The 21,034-nt window shown below is 44.1% G+C and overlaps 1 protein-coding gene across 10 annotated transcripts in view; it reads left to right on the top strand.

Annotated features, from left to right (window-relative positions):
• Positions 1-276: 276 nt before the first annotated feature.
• The window catches only part of PPP1R9A (protein phosphatase 1 regulatory subunit 9A), a 133,429-nt gene continuing 112,671 nt past the window's right edge, over positions 277-21,034 (top strand). For 4 of the 10 annotated variants that reach the window (XM_033166138.1, XM_033166137.1, XM_033166136.1 and 1 more), the window contains exon 1: positions 19,010-19,096. The gene's annotated coding sequence lies outside the window, so the exon portion shown is untranslated. Of the gene's footprint in view, positions 368-4,743; positions 4,824-19,008; positions 19,097-19,521; positions 19,543-21,034 lie in introns of those variants that run through there. The other 6 variants (XM_033166134.1, XM_033166133.1, XM_033166129.1 and 3 more) reach the window with 4 other exon arrangements.

The raw sequence follows: 21,034 nt of genomic DNA, 5'->3' as shown, positions 1-21,034 counted from the left end.
TAGGATTACTGTGCACAGTTGTCCCCGTGGCAACATCTGCCCTATATTTCCCCATGTGTGAAAGAGAAAACAACTTAAGAAGTGGAACACCTCACACATTCTTTCTCGTTTCCATTGGTGTGAAGGAAGAGTAAGACATTCCTACCTACAGTATCTCCATGAAAGCCTTCATTCCACTTGCATGAAAAAGAAAACACTGATTTAGTCACAAACATTTCCTTAAAGAATTCTGATTCTGAGGCAAGTGCTGATGTCATAATAAGAGTTCATAGAGCTTTTCTTCCTCCTTTTTGCTTTTCTCCATAGTAAGCAATGACATCAACTTTCACAGGGGGAGAAAACCCACCTTGACTTTGGATCTTCAGAGGTAAGCATTAAAGAGAACTTGCTTTTAGTTTTGCACTTAGATTGCACTTGGTTAACTCATGTTGAGTGCTGTTCTCATCACCTCTGTCCTGTTCCTTTTTGAGGTGGGGTCTTTTATCTCATTGACTTTACAACAGTACATTCCTGACAGTAATGGAAAACTGATATTGGTTATCCTAAGAGAAAGCCATAGATATCAAAACAACTTCATGTATTCAGCCTTTCGGGCATAAATATATAAATAAATATTTCTTTCATCTGAAGGTCAGGATATACACATTTGTAAATAATAATAATGGTTGAATCTGATCCAAATTAGTTGCACTTGGGTACTATTGAAACAACTTGTTCACACTGATTCCCATAGAACCGAAGTGGCAGCTAAACTGGCAATCCTGGGCGTGTTTACTCCCGGGACTTAATGCTTCCAGGAATTTTTTTAATAGACCAGATGTTTGCTAGGAATTAACTGTGTCATGGGTGTGGTTGCTGGGCGTGTTTGGGAGTAATGTCTGGATATGAAAGAGTGCTAAGGAAGTACCAGTATTAGCAATGGGTCAGTGCATCTGGCTGTTAACAAGAAGGTTGGTGGTTTGAGCCCACCCAGGGATGTCTGTGGGCAGTATTCCTGCATTGCAGGGTGTTGGACTAGATCAGGCATCCCCAACCTTCGGCCCTCCAGATGTTTTGGACTACAGTTCCCATCATCTCTGACCACTGGTCCTGTTAGCTAGGGATCATGGGAGTTGTAGGCCAAAACATCTGGAGGGCCACAGGTTGGGGATGCCTGGACTAGATGACCCTCAGGTTCCTGTCCAACACTGCAATTCTATGATTCTATTTGGGGGATGTTATTGTATGGAGGAAGTGTGGGTGCAGCTTCTGCCTCAGGACCCGTCTTTAAGCTACCACCCAACACCACAAGCTGCAGGTGATTGATGGTGGAGTTGCTGTTTGACATGAATAACTGCAGAAACCAGCCCATGGGAGAAATGTGTATATGTTTTGTAGCAGTCACTCTGCTGTTGCAACTTATGCTGATTTCACCAGTTTCTCTTACATTTCATAGTAAGGATTGCGGTTTTATGGCTCTATCTCTAAGCCATTACAGCCGAGCTCTATTCTTCTCTAGTTCTGTGAATGTCATACTTTATCTCTAAGCGCAGATCAGGACAAGATGACTTCATCAGAAGGAAGCCAGAGGCTGTTATCACCAAGAATGATAACATTCACACAGTCTTTACTTCTTTTTTCGCTCTCTCACTTGGAGACAATTGCGGGGGGGTGGGGTGGAGAGAAGCTGTCAATTTTGGTTTCTCTCAGTTTCTCATTTTCCCAGTTTTACGATCACTTCTTCACATTTCCACATCAGTCTCCACTTTTTTTAAAAAATAAAAAGGTTCTCATGAAAATTTATCCTAATACACACATTTTTTGTAAGCAATTTTCCCCGATACAATGCATGTTGATGTTATTTTCTTTAACATACCGGTATGCCTTTTTGCACACACTTAACCCAATATACGCAATTTTGTACACATCGCTTGGCTGGAGAACTGCATTGCCAAATTTAGAGGAGTGTGAATTTCAAAGGATGGTTGTGTCTTGGTTTATGTATTGTTTTGTAAAGTGTGAATTGGGTAAATCCGCTTTTAAATGCAAACTGAATTGAACTTCTACCCTACAGCCCTTTCAGGTGGGAGATGATTTGGGCCATGGTGTTGAAGGACAGAGCTGTGACTGTCACATGACCTACCTTGCACTTCCTAAGCCAGTCTACCACCCATGGGTGTCCTGGAGGATACTATCCCTTCATATGCAACTGCCAGGCTGTGTATGAAAGTCTGTAGCTGCCTTCAGTGTATGAAAGGTCTGTGTGCTATTTTGCTCTTTGCCTCAGGCAGCAAAGTGTTTTGGGCTGGCCCTGACCCCTCTGCTATTTGCAGTGAAATTAAACTGTGCCCTCCAGGTTGTGCCTATGGTGAAAGAAGTAGATGAGCCTTTCTTATGAATGCAGTAATCACCAGGAACCAACAACCCACATTATAGCAAACCAGAACATCAGTATGAATTGAGCCTGAATGAGGCATGAAAATACCCTTAAATGTTTCTGGTCAGCAAACACCTGCATGGGGCTAAGGAGGATCTCTTTTTACCAAGAATACAAATATTTGCGGAGTGTTGTTGTTTTTTGTTCCTTTTGCTTTTGCCCTGCCCTCAACAGTGCATAATGCGAACAAGCCACTAATTTGGAAGTTGAAATTATTGTTGCCACTCAATCTTTACTAAAAGCATTTTGTGAAATGTGAGGTCTGTAGAAAACAATTATGTGGTGTGCATACATGACTGCAAAAGAGGAAGCCAACTGTTTTCCTGGAAACAGAGAAAAGGACACTTGTTGACTACTTTAACTTTGTTAGATTCAAGTTGAGTTGTTGTAGTGTGTAACAATGCACGTTCAGATGTTCCACATTCTGCATTCAAATATACAACTTGCCCTAAAACGTTTGGCTTCTTTTGACCTCTGTTTCCATAATAATTTGTTCTAAGTACTGGCCTACTGGACCCATGCCAAATGTGTAGGATATGTTTCAGAAATGTACATGGGGAAAGTGCAGTGTCTATTCCTAGAGTTAAGGGTAACGTTAAGACATTTCAAATAAGAAGACCCATAGGTCTTTAATTGTTACAGTTCAGCTAGACCTCCATAACTGCTGGCTTTGACCGCTGTGGGGTATAAGTTCTACAGAGCAGCTAGACATCATTGAGAGAGGAAAGGAATGTCTTGATAAGACTATGGCTACATGCAGGAGGAGTGTGATGGTGGTGGTGGTGGGTAATTGCATTAGTTTTACTGGCGCTTCTGTTCCAGTTTCTGATGTTCCTTTCATACTTAGTACCTTCTGCTGTTGTGAAACTGTGGCTTGTATACCGCTCCAAATTTTGTCAATGCAAAATGCCTGCAATTTTTGAGTTAGCAGGGTCAAAACTGGGTGTTTTTTTTAATGGAAACAACATGAATTAAACATTTGCTAGATTCCACTAGATTTTACATCATGTGAAACATCACATCACATGAAAAAATAAACAGGTAAGGAAACATTGTAAAGATTAAATAAAATGCCGTCTGAATGCAGCCCATAGTATTAAACGTTTGAGAAATTGTGCAACTCCCACCTCACAGAGGCGCATCTGGCCCCCTCAATGTGCAATTTTCATTGTACAGTCATAGCTGTCAACCTTTCCTTTTTTTGCGGGAAATTCCCTTATTATACCATTGGGAAACAGCAGGGAGGGTTGACAGCTACGTGTACAGTATGTTGAAAATGTACCTCTTTACCCTGGCCTATGATTCTTGTGGTGTATATTTTTTAGAGCCTACTCTATTCTTATTATTGTAATTTGCTTTAAACTGTTCTAGTGCTGTATTTTTAATTGTTGTGTGTCCTGTCCTGGGTAATAAATAATCTACTACTTTTACTACTACCAGGCTCAGGTATTAAGTGATACCGGTACATAAATTGTTCATAAGGTGTTAAGTGATACATAAACCCACAACTTACTTGAGGGTTTGGTTCCTGGGAATCACGCAATCACGTAAGAAAAGCGAGAGTAAATTGTGGGCTTACTGTACGATAAAGAAATCATTATGTAGCTGTCAGGGCCAGCCTTAAATATTTTGTTGCCTCAAGTCAAGGACAAGATGGTGCCACCCCATTTGATGCACAAAAGCTGGCCAGACTGACAGCTGAGATTTACTTCATCACCAGTGATGGAATAACATCATTCACCAAAGGTGAGGGAAGTAGGTTTGCTTAGGAGGCCCAGGGTAGGCCACGTGGTATGCACATTTCTATTTTTTCCACAGCTTACGGCTGCTCCCTGCCCCACAACTTTTACCCGAGGCAGCTGCCTCACTCTGTGTAATGGTAGGGCCCGATCTCAGCAGCTGTCAAGTCATCTAACTGGATCACATGATAGGAGACTGTTTGCTTTTTGGACCATCATCTGGTAGAAAAATCTCTTAGTTGAATCTCTTAGGCCAGGCATCGCCAAACTTGGCCCTCCAGCTGTTTTGGGACTACAACTCCCATCATCCCTAGCTAAGAGGACCAGTGGTCAGGGATGATGGGAACTGTAGTCCCAAAACAGCTGGAGGGCCAGGTTTGGCCATGTCTGTCTTAGGCTGTGTACACGACATACTATACATCTGAAGCACATTTAAAGTGCATGGCTTTACCCCAAAGAATTCTGGGAACCATAGTTCATACCTCACAAAGCTAGCACCCTGAACAAACCATAGTTCCCAAGATTCTTTGGAGGAAGCTTTAAATATATGGGGTGTGTGCAGCCTCAGTTTGCAAGGGGGTGAAAAGAATGTTGTGCCAGAAAGTTCCAGGGCAGTTAGCAGGACAGTTGGGCCACAGACAAGGTGCAAGGAACAGAATGGAGAACTGGTGAGTTTCAGAAACACAAATGTGGCAGTTCTGTAGTACTTTGACAGGAAACAAGGTTTGGCATTAAAATGCCAGTTAATTTGTTGTGTATGTTGGTGTAAAGAGGCAACAGTGGCCAGTGGTTGAATATGCTTGTTTATATCATTTGAAAGTTTGGCAGACTTTCAGTAAGTGTTCTAACACTGATGTGCATATTCATAACTACCACATACAGTTGTTACTTGGATCATGAGCTTTTCACAGGAGAGGAGAAGAGCTAAGATTGTATAAAATGGTTTGAGTTTTCTGTGCATTTCATGAAATTCACAGGTGGGATCAATTATGTGTCTCAAAACCATGCCAACTGTCCAGAAGAAATACAGTGGGGAGGAAATGACCCACTTCAGATGGCACTATGAGATGGGCAGGTGATGGGTGGAGGCAGGAATCAGTGTCTGAATGGTGCTTGCCTTACCTACGTGAGGAGGAAAGTTTGATTTCTGCTTCAGGTAGCAAAATGTATTGAGCCATCACTGAGAAAGCCTGCCTACCAATATGGGGTGATATATAATGATCAGAGATAAGAAAAATGCACTCTGCAGATGTTTAGCGGCACTATTAGGCCTTCACATATTTCAAGTATGGAGTACTGGCATTTGTAAACTGGTTCCGGGATTAAACGCTGGTGAAACTTATCTTAAATTCCTATCAACCCTGACTATGTCCCATTGGGATGTGGGTGGTGCTGTGGTCTAAACCACAGAGCCTAGGGCTTGCCGATCAGAAGGTTGGCGGTTCGAATCCCTGCAACAGGGTGAGCTTCCGTTGCTCGGTCCCAGCTCCTGCCCACCTAGCAGTTTGAAAGCACGTCAAAGTGCAAGTAGGTACTGCTCCGGCGGGAAGGTAAACGGCGTTCCTGTGCGCTGTTCTGGTTCGCCAGAAGCGGCTTAGTCATGCTGGCCACATGACCCGTAAAAACTGTCTGCAGACAAACATTGGCTCCCTCAGCCTATAGAGCGATATGAGCACGCAACCCCAGAGTCATCCGCGACTGGACCTAACGGTCGGGGGTCCTTTCACCTTTTTTATGTCCCATCTTGTACAGCTGTGCAAAATCGTAACCCTTTTTCTTAGGAAAGCATAAGGCAAGCTTCCTTCCTTTGACTCTGCAGAAACAGAAGAACTCAAAGAGAGAGAGGGAGAGGGAAAGAAGACATTGTCAGCACTCTGCTGTATTCCATTTTTGGTGGGGTCAGCTGTCAAGCAGCTAGCTCATGATTTTTCCTTGAAACGCACACCACTTTGTCAGCCTTCCCTGGATGTTTCTGCTTGGGGCTAAATGGTTCCAAAAAGCAACCTACCACAAACATATGCCTCGTCCTTCAATATATAGCGAGCATTGGCAGCTACACTCTACACAGCTAGCTACCAACTTCAGGCTCTGTTCCAAAACTGACAAGCTTTGTCAGGGACCCAAGTGTGAGGGTGTATTTAACTTTCCAGGTCCCCCTGCCTTTTCTTCACAAGCTAGACAGGGGTCAGCAAACTTTTTCAGCGGGGGGCGGGGCAGTCCACTGTCCCTCAGACCTTGTGGGGGGCTGGACTATATTTCAAAAATAAATAAATAAATAAATGCCCCACAAATAACCCAGAGATGCATTTTAAATAAAAGGACACATTCTACTCATGTAAAAACATGCTGATTCCCAAACTGTCCGCGGGCCGGATTTAGAAGGCAATTGGGCCGAATCCGGCCCCCAGGCCTTAGTTTGCCTACCCATGAGCTTGGAGATAAGCAGAACAAAATGACCCTGACACTTTTACATGCTCAGGGCAAGATCCCAACAGCTTTGGTTTAAGAGCTCTAATGTGCTGTTTCAGCAAATTCAGTTCTTAATGTTGCACACTGCCCCAGTCGTTGAGTGGTGCAGGATTCCAGGTGCTTACCCAGGGTTCATTTTTCCTTTGGAAATGAGGCACAGTGGAGACTGTGGTGTCTTTATGCTATATGGTTTATTTACACATATATTCAGTCTGTTCACAGCATTAGCACTGCAAAAGGGTCTTTTTCTCCCTTAGCCGCAGCCTTGAATTCAAACATTGTTCTGTCTCTCTATCTTCTCCCAGCTTGCTGGTTTACTTTTGACTCACATCACTACAAAAAATTAACTCAAAACTCTGGCTTTTCCTGTTGACGAAGGGGGCTTCACCCACCTGCCATCTTGCACCAAAATCCTTAATGCCTCATCACCTCACCAGGAAGCTATCTTGAGTTGCTTTTAACACTTGCTAGATCCAGGGATTAGAGAGGTCTGGCATGCAGTTTAACACCACCAAACTATTAACATTACAGTACTATATAGCTCAGATTCAGCCACACAAGTCAGAAAGGTCATCATAGATTTTTCTATATGCATATCTGGCTTCTGATAGTGAACACTGAGTGCTAAGCAGAGGAAATTATTACCCAGGAATGCTTTTCCTGCTCTTGTACTATAGTGCGAAATGGATAAACTTGTTTAATTGGAAGTAAAGTCCACTGACATCAATGCAGCTTGTCTTCCACTTAGCAGAGTATGGGGTCAAAGTGATGGTTTGTTTGCAGTGGTATAAGCAAGACTAGTTTAAAGACTGGGTGGGCTTTGGGGCTGCAGTCGTTTTTGGAATTTCCCAGCTGAATACCCTGATCTCCACATCGTTGTAAAAATCCTCCCTCCCCTATAAATGACTGTGTGGTATATTGGCCCTTCAGGCTTGCCATATCAGGAAGTTGCTGAGTCAGCTGTCAGGCACTATGCTTTCAGTTTCAGTTCTGTGTTTCCAAGCAGTGCTTTGCTGTCTCCCTAATCTTCTTGTTACTGAAGTCCTTGTTAGGTGCATAGCCTCTGTGTGGCCTCCTCTTACTGGCATGTTTTAGACCTTCTGTATTTCTATTACAAGTAAAAATGTTTACATTTAGCCAGCGCAAATAGTGACACCTCATCCTATCATGATTAGTATTAAGCTTTTTTTTTATCCTGGCCTTCAACCAAAGAAGAATCCCAAAGTCGCTTACAAATATCGGTGAGAAGAAAAACCTTGCCCCCAGGCTCACAATGCTCAGGTGTGACACAAAAGGAAAAGGACCAGAAGTGGGAGAAGGAAAAAAGCAAGCTCGGGCACTAATTCTTAGTTGCAGAGATCTGTGGTGAACAGCAGGAACAATAAATTTTGAGAGGCACCAAAAAGTGGCTGGTCTTTCAACAGAACTAAGAGGGAGGCTGTACAATCACCCTCCTTAAGACTACTGCAAAGGCTGCTGTGAATGACAGATGATGGTGGTGGTCCATAAAATAAAATTCACCTCAGAGCATTGTCACTGGGGCGGCTATCTCCAATAATGCTGTGAGGATGTCTATTCCTGATATCCTGTTCCTAAGTCAGCTGTTAGCTTTCTACTTAGCCATATAACAGTAACCTATATATATATCTGGCATATGATCAAGTCCAGGTGGCATTCATATTGTAAAAAAGTTTAATTTATGGCTGTAACTATAACCAGAAATGTAATGGTGGAGGCTTGAGGTCTGATCTGTACAAGGTAACATAGATCTGACTTCCACTATCCAAAGCACTACGAATTCCAGGTCACAGAGCCTAGGGTTTGCTGATCAGAAGGTTGACGGTTCGAATCCCTGCCACAGGGTGAGCTCCCGTTGCTCAGTCCCAGCTGCTGCCCACCTAGCAGTTCAAAAGCACGTCAAAGTGCAAGTAGATAAATAGGGACCGCTCCAGCGGGAAGGTAAACGGCGTTTCCGTGCACTGCTCTGGTTCACCAGAAACAGCTTTGTCATGACCCAGAAGCTGTCTGTGGACAAACACCGGCTCCTTTGGCCTATAGAGCGAGATGAGCGCCGCAACCCCAGAGTCGGACATGACTGGACCTGATGGTCAGGGGTCCCTTTACCTTTACCTTTATTGTTGAGCAGGGCAAGAATTTGTGGGAAAGGTGGCCATTTTGCCATCCTTCCCACTGTTGGAAACATATCTCAGGCAAGCCTTATAAACCTGTTTTTCTTTCTTTACCTACTTGAAACCCAGCAAGACATCACAGGCCAAAGCTGCTCAACTTGAGTTGCTCTTATGTTTGCACTGACACCTTTAAATTTAATTGTCTGGTTGAATTTCTGTAAGATTTTTGTACATTTTTCATATGAAAGTAAAAAAAGTGGAATGTGTAAATCAGCCCGAGCTGAAAATCGTAATGTCTTATGTGTCATTGTGAAAGGAAAATGAAGCGCTTCAGTAAAACAACAACAACGAAACAGTTACCATCAATTAGAACTGAAAAGGCAGACACAATTCAGAAGAAAATTAGAACATCAAAGTCAGCCGCAACAAGGTTAATTAAGCTGCCTGAACAATAACGTGTGTTTATGTTTTTAAACCTGTTGTAAATCTCTTGGAGACCTTTGGTTAATAAGCAACTTAGAAGTCTAATAACTAAATAAAAGGATGATCCAAAATACAATAAAACAAAGACAAGAATAGCAGCAATACATAAAGAGCACAACAAATACCAAACACACAGTTCAAGCTCAGTTTAAATGTCTGGGAGAATAAAAAGAATGTTTTTGGCTGGCACACCAAAGATAAGCTTCCTTGTGGAGAGAATTTCACAACTGGGGCACCAACACCAAGAAGTCTCTTTCCCTTATTGCCATCCACCATATCTAGACCAAGAACTAGATTTGTTCCTTTATTTTCTATTCTTTTCTTTTTGCATTTTGAGGCACAACATTCTCAAATATGCAAGAGCTGGTCTTCGTTCTACTCCATTATTTTTGTGTCCAGTAAACAGAATAGAACAGAGCAATCTCTCTTTAGAGGAGTACCCATAGTTCCTGGATGTATTGCAGATTACTCCTGAAACGCAGATGCACCCAAATGCCACAGTAAAAGCAGCTCTAAGACTAAAATAATATTTATAACTTTGCAATTATTTTTCCCTTCACCGCTTCCTCCCCATTTTCCAGTGTATTCCGGATTAATGTTATCTTCAGTTCTGCAGCTGCTTGTGAAATGGAACCCTACAGGTTCACTGTCAGAATTATTAAAATAAACCAACTCCATTTATTAGCTTCACAAGCACTGTTATATGGAATGTGTGGATAAGCCATACCAAATTCCATGTAGGCATTTGACAAGAAGAGCTTTGGACAGTAACCTGTACCTGTACAGAATTTGTCTAGTGCTGTGTGAGGAAACCAACAAGACAACAGTTATGGAATATTTTACTAATGCACCTTGTCACACCCTGGCTAGCAATATAAAATAGAAAATTCTTTCCAGTATGCACACGAAAGCTCATACCAAGAACAAACTCAGTTGGTCTCTAAGGTGCTACTGGAAAGAATTTTCTATTTTGTTTCGACTATGGCAGACCAACATGGCTACCCACCTGTAACTAGCAATATAAAGAAATCGTTTGAGAAACTGAATAGCAGGTTTTGGCACAGCATTGCTTAAAATCCCCCAGAATGCCCTGGAAAGCTTGAGACACCATTTCCTGTGGGAAATAGACAGAAATTGAAATGACGACCCTCTGTGCTGAGCAGGGCTGATGAGAGTTGCAGTCCAAAACATCTGGAGAGGATCAGTGTGGGGATGCCAATCTTAGACTGAGGAAAAAGATATCTATTTCCAGCGCTTTTTAATTTTTTAAAAAATGTTTTTTGTACTCTCATTTTCCTACTCATATTGAAATACTGCACCTCAATGAGGCCAAACTTAGATTCACAAAACGTTTGGGGGTATGCGTCCCCCTGCGTCCGTCCCTCCCCCCAAGAAAAAAAGCACTGTCTTATTTCTAGCTTTTCAATATGCTGAAGACGTAAGTGGCTGGAGGGCTGTTCATAGAAGGCTGCTGCAATGTGACAGTGGAGGCTGGTCCATTAGGGACTCTGACTGTCATTGGCTCTGGCCTCACCTGCACTGGATCACTCTGTCTTCTAACCTACCAGCCCCAAAGGACACCGGTCACCGCTGGTCAATGGGCAGTGCACTTTCCGGCTGAGAGCTGTGCTACCTTGTGTATGTTGTTCCCAGGTTGATTGCTGGTGAGGCCTGCAGCTGTTGTGGAAGCTTTGAAAGGCTGGAATGAAGGAAGGAAGGAAGGAAGGAAAGAAAGAAAGAGCAAGCAAGGGTCAAAAAAGGAAAAAGTGGTGATGCAGAACTCTTCTTCCACTATTGTACAAATCCCTCTGGAGGCATGTGGCTGAGACCTGACAGCTCTGCAGATGTGTGGAGCTACGTGAAAAATGATGCTAATTAAAAACAGAAGGTAGAGCAAAGGGTCAGTGGCACTGTGAAGGCATTAGTAATCAAGAAGGGAGTGCATTTGCCTTCAGTGGTGTTCAAAACCCCTTACAGGTGGTGTTGCAGAAAAGTGGTTTGCTGTTTTAGCCGTAAAAGTTTCTATCTCTCGATATATATATTTTTGAGGCCATTTTAAAAGCATCATGCCCTATCTTCCACACCATCGCTTCAGCTTATACATAGAATATTCTGGTTGCTGCATTCATAGGTGCAGCATAACGTTTACAGCATGAGGCCAGATGTTATAATTTCCCTGTGCAGAAAAGCGCTTTCCTCAGCACCTGGGAACATCATGAATAAATTGTCAGATGTAACAGTCATAGATTCAGTGTGTGTCTTTTATCAGTGTGCATACATGCAGGTTTTATGTGGTAGATGGGGTTGGGGGGAGCCAGCCCATTGTTTTCATGCATCGTGAAGGTGCTAGCAGTTTTTCACGTAGGGAAAGAGCAGTGTCCATGACTGATACTGTAGTGATATTATTTCTGTGTAAGGTAGCATAGCAGCAAACAGACAAAAAGACCAGCACAACTTCTTGCCAGACTGTAAAGACTCTGCTTATTATAAACAATGATGCACAAGCTTTATAAAGTAAAAGTAGTGTTACCTGTCACCCATGACATGGACTACTGGATAGCATTATAAACTTGTAGTCACATCTGACACAATGGGAAGTGCTCTGATTGAACAGATCGGCTGTGGCAGGTCTTCTATGGGTGTGGCGTGGGGAAACTGGGTAGTACTTTGACCCTTTTTTGGTGGGTAGGGGGGCAAGAAACAGAAGGAAATGGCACTGGATCAAGTAATTTTGCTGCCTGAGGCAAAGGGCAATATGGCACCAGCTGTTGCACCAAGGTAATCAGACCAGCAGATGATAATTTCAGGTGTTTATATACCACACACTATTCAGAATTTCTAAGTGGCGTACATAAAATGTTAAAAACAATGCAAAGAATAAGATCAACTAAAATTTATCATGGAAACAGAAAACTACCTTAAAATGCCTTTTGGAATAAGAAATTATTTGTTAATACTTTGGCAATGGGACTGCATCTGAGTGCAACAGGCTGGCTAAGTGTTTGCCGGGAAGGTTTCATGGAACACACAACTTTGTTCTCCGATAGATGGAAACATTCACTGCCCCTTGCCATGCACAGCGGCATCTGCCACCTAACTACCAAATGATAGGACCAGCCCTGGGGAAACATCCACAGGAAATTGAGATATTGTTGAAATTTACCCAGCATGTTTTGAGTGTATTGCTCTTCATCGGTCTTATTTTACTTTTAATGAAAAAGAGAGGATGTCTTTTTTCTGTCACAGTAAGGATCAATTTCTTGACACTTGTGAATGTTTTATTTTGACTACTTCCTTGAATTTGTGCAGATTTCTTCCTTCTGGGTGCAATATGTGTGTGTGTGTGTGAGAGAGAGAGAGAGAGAGGGAGAGAGGGGGGGGGAGGGAGGCAGAGACAATGAATGAACCCAGCAACCTTTTTCAATAGTAATAGTAGTAGTAGTAGTAGTAGTAGTAGTAGTGGTAATTTTATTATTTATACCCTGCCCATCTGGCTGGGTTTCCCCCAGCCATTCTGTGCAGCTCCCAGCAAAATACAAAAAAATAATAAAATGTCAAACATTAGAAACACAAAAGTCCATATTGTCCTGCATACCTCAGAATTCCCCCTGGTGTGCAGCAACTCATTATGTCCACCCATGTTTAAGGCAGTGTTTTTCAACCTTTTTTGGGCAAAGGCACACTTGTTTCATTAAAAAAATCACGAGGCACACCACCATTAGAAAATGTTAAAAAATTTAACTCTGTGCCTATATTGACTATATATAAAGTAATTCTCTTGAATTTTTCAATTTTTCCCACGGCACACCAGGCAACATCTCGCGGCACACTAGTGTGCCATGGAACAGTGGTTGAAAAACACTGGTTTAAGGCATGCACCCAGAGCATTCATATGTGAGACACCCACTTTATGAGTTAGGAGAGATGTAAAAGTTTCCATCTGCACAGGGGTCGCAATTAAGAGCTGAAATGTTCTTTCCCAGGTGCATGATGAGAGTCTGGTTGCAGAAGGGATTATAAGAGTAGCAGTGTGATGCTCTGAGACCCAAGCAGGAAGCAGTGAAGATAGCAGAGGGATAAATGAAGGCAATGAAGTTATGGGAAACTGTTACGGAAAAAATGGTTGGGAAGGCTATGTGACTAGGAATGGGGGATAAATTCAACTTTATTTGCATTTCAATGAGCGACTACCTAATTTGCACTTCTTGAACTGATATGTGAATTGAAACACAGCCGTCCTTTGAAATTCACAGTTCTGTGAAGTTTGTAATGGAGTTCTACCGCAAAGCAATGTTTACAAAAATGCATGTTCTTGGGGGAATGTGTGCCCAAAACAGCATATACTGGTGAAAATAACATAAGAATGCATATTGTTAGTGGACATTCCTTGCAAAAAAAAGTGTACATTAGTAAAAACAGCATACCAAAAAAAAAGTGTTTAGGAGAAATTTGAACTAAAATGCTGACAAATTTTCTTGAAGGTTCTTTTTTTTCTTGACCAGAAATTGCTGCAGCCATGTTGAGAACTAAATTTAAGATGGGAAAATTAGAAAGTGAGAGAACGAGAAACTGGCAGATTCAACCCCCTGTATGTGTGACTTGGGTTTTCAGTTATGTCAGTGATGAAGAAGCCCATCTTCACACAAAATTGGCCATGCTGATGGGAGTTGGAGTCCGACAGTATCTGGAGGACCACAGGTTCCCCCATCCCTGAGCTATGGGAAGACTTAATGAACTCAGGCACTCTTGCTATCACAATTCACATACATACATACTGTACATATTTTCTGATTCGCTCTGGAAATTCCCTTTACCAACTCCCAACACTGCTGTTCCATTATTAATGAAACGAAATGTTTATGAATGAATGTAACGAGAACTCCATTGTTCAATTACTGCCCTCAGTAACCAGCCAAATATGTGACCCCTTTTTTGTTAAATTGTTAAATTATATAGTTTTGTTAGCATTATCAGTGGTTCTTTTCTGGGCAAAGAGCTCTCTGAAGCAGTCTCCAAGCTGTCAAGCTGGTTACTGTTTCTTAAGTAAATCCAAGACCAATTCTGAAATACTAATAAGCATTTTTAATGAAGTCTCAATGTTCAGAATATGTAGATTATATAGCAGGCTCACCAAATCGGCTGGGGAGCAAAATGGGTAATTCATTTAGTGCTCTTCTTGGGTACAGCCCATTGAACTAAATAGGACTTCTGCAGATGTCTGAAGTGGATTGTGCTTTATTTTCTATAAGAAAACAAGAGCATAAATCCACCAGATTAAAAAAAAAAAACATTAAACACATCCTTATTTACAGTAATGTGTCAAATTGTTTTATATTCATTTATACTTATTTATTTTATTATATTTAATATCTGTTTTCTATTATAAGGTCCCAGGTTGGGTTGCAACAGTAAAATATATACAATCATAAAACAAATAAAACAGTTACATAGTACATTAACAGTGCAATCCTATTCATGTTTACTCAAAGATGGGTCCCACTGTGTTCATTGAGGCTTTCTGATAAGTGTTTAGAAATGCAACCAATGCCAAATATCATTTCAGAAAAGGGGCAATCGAGATTGCAACAGATTTTTAACTTGGGAAAAGCTTGAAGGTCTCTGTTGCAAGCTATATTTCTCAACCAATATTTTTAGATTAATGTATTTGCTGTTTCTTTAAGAAACAGTTGTGGGTCATATTTACACCATGCATGTAAATCTCTGTGATGCCACTTTAAACAGCTGTGGCTTCCCCCAAAGAATTCTGGGAGCTGTAGTTTGTTAGGGATGCTGAGAGTTGTTAGGAGAACCCTGTCGCCCTTCCATAGCTATAGTTCCCAGAATGCTTTAACAGGAAACTCTAGGAATTGTAGCTCTGTAAGGGGAACAGGGGTCTCTTAACCACTGGTCAAACCCCTTAACAAACTACAGCTCCCAGTATTCTTTGTGGGAAGTTGTGGCTGTTTAAAATGGTATCTCATGATGCTTTAAATCCATGGTGTAAATTTGGCCTTGCTCTCTGTTACTTCAGAGAGCAGGATTACTGGTATAACCAACAGGCAGAAAGTGCAGGGAAGCAGGTTTTGGCTAAAGGATAAAAGAAACTTATTAATGGCAAGAGCAGTTCAGCCACTGAACAAGCTGCCTTGGGAAGTCATGGTCTTTTGTTCACGGGAGATTTTTAAGCAGAGGCTGGGTGGCCTTTCAGGGGTCACTTTAGTTGCAAGACTCCTGCACTGAGTAGGGTATTGGGCTAGATTGTGTCTGTGGATCCCTTCCACATATAAATTTCTGTGAGTCTTAATGCCTCTCTGTGTGTGTGATCGCATCAAAAATGAAACAAAAGGACTTGTAGATAAATCTGGGGGGGGGGGGGAATGAACAAGATAGAATTCCTGATGCATTGGCCTTGCAGTGGGCCCAGGATCCAGAAATAAAGTCAGATTAAAAGAATTCAGATGAAAGACCTTTCTCAGGGAACATCTCCCTGCAGAAGAGGTTGCATGCTTTCTCCCTCATGCTCTTCTGGAAAAGCAAGGCTGCGCGGATTCCGCTATGAATACATTAAACTTAGCAGGAACACTTGGAGCAATGTCGACTGTTAGTAATAATGAATGAACAATGAGATCGGAGGGAGAATAAATTGAAATCAACCCACTGGAATGTTTTGTTTAGCCATGCACAAAAATGACACTGAAACTGCACACAGAGTAGCTTTTCACACTCCACGCAGAACGCTAAGGGGAGAGGCAGCCTCAGCAAGCTCAGGACCAGGTGACCTGGGAGGCTGTCCCTGTAGGTCATTGTGATGTGTGGGAGAGTTTCTCCTAAAGGTCCCCCAAGACAGCAGAAGCCCGCTCCACAGTAACTCAGATCAGGGCTTTTAGTGTGGCTGTCCCTGTTCTGTGGAACAGCATTGCTGTCAAAATACAACAGGCACCCACTATCTGAACTTTATGGAAACAATTGAAGACAATTGTGTTGTGGCAAGCTTTCCCAGCTGAATGAATAGGTCACTGTTGTGGGTGTCTCCTTTAAAAAAAAATTCAATTGCTTTTACTTGCTATTTTCTGCACCACTTTAAACTAGGTTCCTTTAACTGTTTTTATTATATTATGTACTTCACCTTGAGATGAGGATGGTGAGAGCTCCTGGGATAGCTCAGTCGGTACTGTACTCTTAATCTCAGGGTTGTTGGTTCGAGATTCCTGCATTGCAGGGGGCTGGACTAGATGAGCCTCGTGGTCCCTTCCAAATCTGTTCTGTGATTATATAACCAAAAATGGTCATTGAATAAGAGCAGCCCTGCTGGATTAGACTAAGGACCCATCTAGTCCAAGAACCTGCTCCCCACAGAGGCCAACCATACAGGTATGCCCCATGGGAAACTAACAAACAGGGCTTGAAGGCAAGTTAGTGACTTTTCCTGCTGTTGTTCCTCATACAGGCTGGGGCTGATGGGAGCTGCAGTCTAAATCATTTGGAGGGCACCAGGTTGGCAAAGGCTTTTTACAGCACTTCACATCTATTCTTGGAGGTTCCATGTAGCCATCATAGCTATTGATTGGCATATCCATTGTGAACTAGTCTAGTCTCCCTTCAATGCCATCTAAGCTAGTGGCCCTCGGCACTGCAACTTTTAGCAGCAGATTGTGCATCTTGCAAAGTTCTTTTAAACATTTTGTCTCACCTGAATATACTACTAGCCAATTTTGAGTATTATGCAGTTTTATAAACCTCTTACTAAAGTGGTACCTTGGTTTACAACCATAATCCGTTCTGGAGGTCCATTTGTAAACAGGTTGTAACCCAAGGTGCGTTTTGACAATGGGGCCTCCAAAATTTTTGTTGTTCATAGTAATAATAATTTTAAAAGGGTTGTAATCCCAAAAAAGGTTGCAAACCGGGACACACACTTCCGGGTTTGACGTGTTTGTAACCCAAAATGTATGCAAACCAAGACATATGCAAACCAAGACACCATTGTATATATCCCTCTATCCTGCTCCCAGAGTTGTCTCTCTCTCTCTCTGTCTGTGTGTGTGTGTGTGTGCAGTTACAAAAAAGGTGACAAGTTAGCTTGGGTCCATGTCCTGCAGATGCTCTTCCTTGGATCCACCATTTTGTTTGTCCTCTTGACTGACCACTTTCATTGTACTGGCCATTTTGTGTGTAGTGTCTGATGGAAAAGTGAGGTATAAATGCTGCTCCCCCTTGCACCTTGGCTGTTTTCTTTGATGCTGTTTCCACTTTATAGTGCATTTTCTATGGTCATCATGTATATTTTATTAAAAGCAGCCCTGATGATTTCTACTGAAGAACAGAACTTTGTTAGCTCTGGATCAAACTTCTTTAAATATAAATTGCAAAATTATCAAGGAAATGGTGCATTTGTAGATTCATTTGCAAATATTCTAGAGTTTGGTGTGTCTGAAATGTAGTTTCAGGGGCAGCGTGTCACTGAATGCTAGTAGTTGTGTGCTAAGAGCCTAAGACAGCATCTCCAGAAACGGCTGGGGATGTCTGAAACCTGTAGAGCCTCTGCCAGTCAGTGTAGACAATATTGAACTAGGTGGACCAGTGTTTTACCACTGCTAGCCAGTACAGACAATAAATACAGTACTGAGCTAGATAAGCCAACTCGGTTAAAAGGCAGCTTCTTATGAGGAGTATTGGATTTAGCTGGGAACTGTGGTTTTCATCACTGTGCTTACTACATGACCCAGTAGGTTTCTTTTGTTGTTTGGGGCGAGGAACCTACAGCCCTCCAGATATTGTTGGGACTCCAACTCCCATCAGCCCGAGCAGCGCAGCCAATGGTCAGGGATACTGGGAGCTGTAGTCCAACAGGTTCCCCGCCCTTACAGCGCAAGGCAAAGCTGCTGCTCTCTGTGGCGACCTCAGACGTGCAACCGGTACAGTAATGGGCCATTACTCCGTTAATTTTCGAGGGGCAAATCTGTCTTCCCACTCCTCCAGCGCCAGTTCCAAACGCAGCTTCTGTTCAAAAACCGAAGTACCCCCGACGGTTGCGTGAACGTGTGGTCTTGGGGGGGGGGGGGGAACCACGCGCTACCCAGGGAAATAGGGAATTTCACTCCTGAGGCGCAGGCGGAGTCAGAGGCGTGTAAGAGTCTCTCGTCAGGGGCTCAATCCGCTTCCCTCTTGGGAACCGCTGCGAAAGAAAGCGGGAGCCTCAAGCAGCCTAGGACGCGAGAGGCGGGCTGCACGCGGGCCAGCGTGGAGCGTCTGAGCGGCCAAGCAGCGGCGGCGGCGCGGGTCGCCTCTTGTAGTCCTTTCCCGCTCCAGCCGGGCGCGTCGTCGTTGCCGAGCTGCTGCTGCGTGGCTTTGGCGCCTTCTTCCCACCTACCCCCCCCCCCCAGCCTCCCTCTCCCGGCGGGGCAAACCATTGCAGCGCGCCGAGGAGGTGAGACACCTGTCAGGGGCTCTTGGCCCGGACAGGCCGCCGAGGGCCGCCCGAGCTGGCCGGCGTGCTCCCTCCCTAGGGCTACCCGGGACCTGCCGGCCTGCCTGCTTGCCTGGGCGTCCCCTGGAGGCCGAGCGGTCGGCGGGAAGCCCGGCTGGTGGTGGAGCCGAGCGCGGGAACCTTCCTCCCCCCGCCCACCCCGCGCAGCGTCTCGGGCGCCACCGCCGCCTGCAATGGCGTGCAAGAGCCGAGTCGGAGGAGGTTGCTGCTGCCGGGCAGGCTGCGGGCGGCGGCGGCGGCAGCAGCAGCAGCAGCAGTGCCGGGAGGTGGCGGGCCGGTGGACAGCACGGCTGCAATAGTAGCCGGAGCAGCAGGAAGAGAAGCGGAGGGAGATCGAGAGGCGGCGGGGCTTTTGGAACTCCGACTCTCTCGGGTAAGGTGCCGCGGTGAGCTCTCCCCCCCCCCCCCGCTCTTTGCAAAACAAAACCTGCCTGTGTGGGGCTCGCTGTGGCTTGACTCCTGCGGCCGGGAGCAGCTTTTGTTTCGGGAGCGCCGAAAGTGGGCAGGCCGGCTGGTTGGCTTGCAAAGCTCGTGAGCGCCGTCTTGCTCCCTGCATTCTTATACAGCCGCCGCTCCTGTTGCAAGGTGCTTCCCGGCTCCCGCGTTTCCTGCCTGGGCAGCTTAGCGGCGGGTTGCGCCCCCCCCTTTTTCTTCCCCGGCGGGGACAGAGTTGTGCCTTTTGCGCCAGTTTCCTATAGGGAGCGTGAAGGACGTCGCGCTGGGCTGGAGAAAGAAAGGAAACGAAGGAAGGAAAGAAGGAAAGAAAGAAGGGGATTTATCGCCACACTTACTAGCTGGCAATATACCACCCTTCCCCGGGTGGGTTTCTTGCGCGAGCGACGCTGAAACAGCGAAGCGTGGAGGTTGGGGGAAGGTTCTGCGCCTTGAGATTGATTACACTCTCACCTTCCCTATTATTTGCAAATGACCCTTCCACGCCCCCCCCCCAATTAATTGCATGCTTGGAGACCAGGGAGAGAGAGAGAGAGAGGCGATTTAGAGGCAGGGATGTAGTTCTCTTCCAAGGAAGGGATTGGGGGGCATTAACGGCCACATCACAACGTTGCTTAGGAGCAAATAACCGCTTAGTTGTCAAGGCTGGAGAACAGACGCAATATGGGCGCGAGTCTTGTACAGTAATCTGTCTCGCAGCCCCGGCAGCGCGTTGACTCGGGCAAGGCGGGAGGATGCGGGGGGCGGGAGGTGGAGGCCAGTCGGGGCCGGAGCGAGCCGAGCCAGGTCCACATGTGTGCGTTGCTCGGGTCGATTGCTTCGGGAGGCTTGCAGATGCGGTGAAGTTGTAGCGGCGGAGGAGGCGGAAACAGAAGGGCGCTAATGAGAGATTTTGCTCTATTATTAGTCATGTGCTGCTCTTCTGTATTTCTTTAGGGCTGCTTGCTCAGGCTGGAAGCAAAACCCATTTCCTCCTCCTCCTCCTCTATTAAACGACGCCAAGGGACTCTGCCAGCCCCCGTATTCCTCCTTGCGGGAGGGCAGGACGCTCGGGATTCATATAAAATGCCACTTGCCGTACAGATTTTACCGAGATCCAGACTGGGAAATGGACAAATTTAGCCTGCATTGATGTTTCCTTTCCCCCCTTTCACTGCACCTTTCATGGTTCTTTGTCATGCTGAATATATCCAAGGGGAACAGGCAAGTCTTTACCATACCAAATTATTTGCTTCCTGCAAGTTCTAAATTTCTGTGCATGTGATTTCTCTCTCTCTCTCTCTCTCTCTCTCTTCCCCCCACCCCTACAATCTCAGAGCGAGTTTATTAATTTGTTCATTTGGTGGTGGTGGTGTTTTGAAAATGAAGGCAGCAAAGTGTTGCAGTTTCAGAGGAACCTGCCACTCATGGCTGCATTACACCATTTGACAGTGGTAGAGATATGTGTACCTGGCTCTTCATCATCATTTGAAGGAAACTTTAATGATAAAATACATTGGTATAATACAGAACTGTTGTACAGTTGAATAGCGTGTATATGCATGTGCATATATTGACTGTCGGGAAAGAGAGGGATTAGGTCTTGGTCCTACACAGAAGTAATGTCCCCAAGTCTCGGTCATGTGATGGCAGTATAATTATTTTTTTATGATAGGAATTTACTTCACTTACTGTCTTCTGCTGTTACTCCATATAATGATCCAGAGGTCTGAGTAATGAAACCCAAAATGGGTTCTAAGAGATGGAGTCCTGATTAGCTCTCACTTAAATGAAGTTCTGAAGATACTATAACATTCATGTTGTTACTAAAGTGTGAAATAGTTTATTTATTCAATTTATGTTCTGGTCTTCATTTAAG

Source organism: Lacerta agilis, chromosome 12 (genome assembly GCF_009819535.1).
Source record: "Lacerta agilis isolate rLacAgi1 chromosome 12, rLacAgi1.pri, whole genome shotgun sequence".
In the NCBI taxonomy this organism is placed as follows: domain Eukaryota; kingdom Metazoa; phylum Chordata; class Lepidosauria; order Squamata; family Lacertidae; genus Lacerta; species Lacerta agilis.
This window is presented reverse-complemented; position numbering and strand designations above follow the sequence as displayed.